The following is a 5113-nucleotide window of genomic DNA, read 5'->3' on the forward strand; positions in this document are numbered from 1 at the left end:
CTAAGCTTGTTCTAAATAGGTGCTTTAGACCACTGAGCCATCTCTCCAGCCCCATGCTGAGCTATCTTGCCGGCCCTGTTTTATTTAAGGAGGAAGAAAGTTGGCCCAGCATTGGTACTACCTCCAGGACAGATGACACCGGCTGGCAGGGTGCCGCTGTGTGCCATTCCTGGTGATCTTAATTCCCCCTCTCCTACTTCTAAGCCCATGTTTAAAAAGCTGTTATTGGGGCTGGGGAGATGGCTCAGTGGAATAAGCGCTTCCCTGGCAAGTGCAAGGGCCTGAGTTCAATCCCTGGTTCCACAAAGAATAAATAAATAAGTAAAAAAAAAAAAAAAAGCTGTTATTATAACCAGTCATGGTAGCACATGTCTGCAATCCCAGCACCTGGGAGGTTGAGGCAGGAGGATTGTTGTGGTTTTGAGACCAGAGTACTGTACAAAGTGGGCTCAGTGACAGCCCAAGACCCTGTCTCAAAAAAAAAAAAAAAAAAGCTGTTATTTGTTGAGCACCTTATGCATTAACAACTTTACATTCATCTTCTAATTTAATACTCACAAATGATATATGTTCTGGATACTCTTATTTCAATTTTATGGATAAGGAAACCCAACTTCAGAGAGATGAGAACCAGTCCCACCCCACACTGTAGTCCTGGGGATTGAACCCAAGGCTCGGGGCTGCAAGGCAAGTGCTGGACCACTGAGCCATACCCCAGCCTGAGAATAGACCTCGAATTCTCTTTAATTGATAAGGAAAAATTAAAAGTGAGTTTACCATTACAGCTATGTATGAGCACAGTTACTCATCTGGAGCTTAGTGCTTTCTTTCCTTTGGTGTTGGAGAGCCAACCCAAGGGCCTGCCCATGCTTGGCAGGCACCCTCCTCTAGGCACACCTCAGCCTTGGGCCCAGTAATTTAACTGTTGTTCTTGGTGACTGTTGCCACTCAGGGAACCACAGGCACACACCCCAAATTCCTACCTGGGCTCCACCTAGGCCTCCATAGTTGAATCCACCCAAGACCTACTGAAGTCCATGTCATGTTTGGGCACAGGAACCTGAGCCCTTGACCTTGTGTTGGTCTGATTTTTCAGCAGCCCTCACAGAACAGACTCTTTGGATTTTTTTTTTTTTTTTTTTTGTCTTTGCTCCGAATGCCTTCAGGGCAGGTTTGGCTGGCTTGAGTTGTGGGGATTGAACCACAGCAACCTGAGCCTGACTGCTTTGTTGAAGCAGCCACTTAAAGAACTGAGCTAAGGGGCAGGCCCCTAGAACAGACTCTTCCACTGTCTCTCCCTAGGAAGCAGCAGAGCAGCAGAGGCTGGCAGTTGAGGGTGGGGCCGAGGTAGAACATGAGCTGGGGAAACAGGAGTGGAGAGAACCCTCAGTCTCTGCCATGTTCCCAGGCAGGAAAGTTCCCACACAGCGCTGACCTCTCACCTCAGCCCGCCTCTGTGTGAGGATGTACTGCCTCAGCCAATTGCACTTCAAGGACCAGCAGCTGCTTCACCTCCGGAACACAGAAGGCAACCCCATATCAATCATGTCAGGCCAGCGTGAGGCTGGGGCTTCTTAAAATCTTTATACACAGCCTGATTCTCATACACAGTCTGATTCTCCCATCCCAGCAACTGCTGTAGACAGCAGTATCCACAAGGGTTGGGACCATTGCCTCCTCAATTCAGGGGACTGTATCTCCACTTGGGTACTGTATCTGTCACTCAACTAGGGGAAAAGCTTGTTTGGTCTCAGGCAAATCTTTTCTGGGTCAATGCAGTAGGAATCTCAGGCTTTCTGTCCCTGAGCCCCTACTTCTCCCCAACACCCTAGTGGGTGTCTCTCTCCACCTCCTGGGATTCTGGTGGGAGAGCCAGAGGGAATTCTGGATGGTAAGGGAGGGGTGTGGACTGTTCCTCTCCCCACCTGGGCTGTGGCCTGGGATTTTGTCTGTTGAGTGCCCAGTGGAGGAACAGAGGAATGGTTGGGGTGGGGGTGGTTACAGGCTGTTCAGGGTTTGGTGACCTGGGCAGAGGCCTTGTGTGGGTGATTAGCTGTCACATTGGGTCTAAGCTCCTTACCCTCAGAATCTAGCTTGCCTACCTCCAGGTTTAATCCAGCGGCAATGGGGGAGGAGGCCTGAAGGCCCAGGCAAGGCTTGGGGGCTTGGTGAGTTCCCAGTGACCTATTTAGCATAACTAGTTATGGCCATGGTGCCTCTGCCTTTGTGGGTCTCTCCACATTAATGGGCTTCCCTGCCTGTCAATGTACACAGTTTTGATTTTTTTTCTCTCCCTATCTCTGCTGAAGGCTGTGACTGACTCTGTGGAGCAGTTGTTGGTGATAGGCAGTGTAAACACCTCTAAATAATGGGTCATATGAGACCCCATGAACAGACTGTGCTTGATACCGTCCTTGGGTACACAGCCTTGTAGGTGATACGAAGTTTTAGGTAGCAGGAGGCTAGGTGGTGTGTTACAGTTGATCTGGGATTTGAGAAATTTGAAACACACAATGGGTGACACTGCGTTGTGGCTAACACACAGGATTCCCGGATGACTCAGTGGTAACTCCAAAAGAATTTGGAAAGTAGCAACAGAATGGCAGTGGGGGTTTTCAAATGTGGTGGTTTTGACCTCTGGTTCTGGGACATTTGGCTGTGTCTGGAGACATTTCTGGCTGTAACACTTGAGGGGAAGTTTTGCTGCTGGTATCTAGAGAGCAGAGAGCAGGGACGCCACTGAACACTGCAATGCTTGTAACAGGCCTCACATCAAACATCATCCCACTGCAATAGGGTAAAAGCCCAGCTTTTGCACCCTGAGCTCAAGCATGTTTCCTCATCTCTGAGGGGGTACCTGCTCAGTAAAGTGCTTAGTACACCTCAAAGATGATTGAGATTGGGCTGGTGAGATGGCTCAGTGGTCTAAAGCACCTACTTAGAACAAGCTCAGCAAAAGCACAGATGACCGCGGTTCAATCCCCCAGCACCACATGCCAGCCAGACCCACCCCCTGGTGGACTGAGCTGGCCACACACACACACACACACACACACACACACACAAATAAATAAATAAATAAATAAATAAATAAAATTTAAAAAAAAAAAAAAGATGATTGAGATGACTGAACCAGTACTTGTAAAGTGCTTAAAGTAACGGTGCTTGCTGCCTGGTGATTTGCACCTGGAGAGCTCACGGCTAGGTCTGGCGTCAGGAGTCAGACATTCTGCAGTACTTCAGACAGGCTTTCTTCACTGCCAGAGGATGCCGAGGCACTTGCTGTGCTGCTGTAGTGATGGCAGAGGAAGAGATGGGCTCTCCCCTGCTTGGGTACCTACAACTGTGCAGGAATGGCTGCCCCTTGGTGTGTGTGGAGGGGGTCATGTGATGACCCTGAGTGTCTCAGGATGCCAAGATTCCCATCAGAACCACTCACCTGGCAGGTTTTTTTTGAACCGGGAATTGAACTCAGGCCCTTGTGCTTGCCAGACAAGCGCTTATTCTACTGAGCTATCTCCCTGGCCCCTTTTAAGATTGGTGAGTTGTGTTTTTTTTTTCTTCCAAGCCTGGGAATGTTGGTGTGTTCAAAGTTGAAGCCCAGACTCCCTCCCCCATTTTCTACAAAGCTTTCTCATTGGCTCATTGCGATGCCATACTGGTTACCTGAAATCTCAGGATGGGAGAATTCACCCTGCAGAACCTGGAAATACTAAAGTCAGGATTTCTTATCCTTCTTTTTTTTTTTAATCCAGATAATAGTTAAGCAGTTACTAGTATACCACTGTCCAATACCATTATCACAAAAATTAAGTTTTGTCCATACTTGTCTTACCCAAAACTTCGTTACTCAAATCCTTTCTCAACACACTTTTGCTCATAACCTGCTGTTCTTCCAAAGTGCTTTAGTTTCAGTTTATTTAATCTGGAACCCATTTTTATCTAGACTTTATGTCCTCTGGCTATTTACAATCTGTGTTCTCAGACACTGTCATCCACAGCAACACTCTGTACTGAGTTGCTCAACACTAGCTAATGTCACACATCTGTGACATCTAAATGCTGTTTACATAACTCACTGTCACCCAGTCTTGGTGTATGTATAAGCTCAAGCATGTTTCCTCATCTCTGAATGATTCAGGATGATTTTTCTTTTTTTCAGGATGATTTTGTCTTGGAATATATATATATTTCAAGAATTTTCCACAAGTTTTTTTCTTTTTTTCAAAAAATGTATTTGGGGGCTGGAGAGATGGCTCAGTGGTCTAAAGCACCTACTTGAAACAAGCTTGACAAAGCACAGGGACCGCGGTTCGATCCCCCAGCACCACATGCCAGCCAGCCCCGCCCCCTGGTGGGCTGAGCTGGCCACACACACACACACACACACACACACACACACAATAAATAAATAAATGTAAAAAAAATCTTATAAAAAAAATAAATAAATAAAAAAAATAAAAAAATGTATTTAGTACACGATCTCACTACATAGCTCTGACTCATAGTGATTCTCCTGTTTCAGCCTCCCCAGCACTGGGATTGCAGGTGGTACACCACTCCTCTTGGTCTTGGTGGCCGGCTCTGGGAGGGGCCTGCATGGCATGGGTTACCTGGGATTGAACCTGGGTCATTGAGCTTGCCTAAGCAGGCGCTTAGACCACTGAGCTATCTCCGCAGCCCTCCACAAATTTCAATAAAGGAAAATAATATAGCAACATTTACTGGGTACTTACTAGTAATGAATCAGCCTTTTTTTTGAGACAAGATCTTCCTATGTAGGTCAGGCTAGCTTAAACTCTCAGTGATTCTCCTGACTGGTGGGATTACAGGCTTGCGCCACCATGCCCACCTAACAAATCAGTTTTAAACACATCATCTATTGCTTGCCTGCTGTCCTCTTTCCTTGTTTGCTTCTTTCTTTCCTCTACTTTCCCCTACCCCTCCTCCCTCCTAACTCTTAGGCTCAAGTGATTCTCCTGCCTCAGCTTCTTGAGTAGCTACATCTCTAAGCAAACCACCAGACTCATCTGCACTGTGCGTCACCTCACCACATACACATCAATTAATTTTCACAACAATTCTATGAAGTAGATATAGGTTGAGTATCTTT

Source organism: Octodon degus, unplaced genomic scaffold, assembly GCF_000260255.1.
Source record: "Octodon degus isolate 3935 unplaced genomic scaffold, OctDeg1.0 scaffold00315, whole genome shotgun sequence".
NCBI classification, from domain to species: domain Eukaryota; kingdom Metazoa; phylum Chordata; class Mammalia; order Rodentia; family Octodontidae; genus Octodon; species Octodon degus.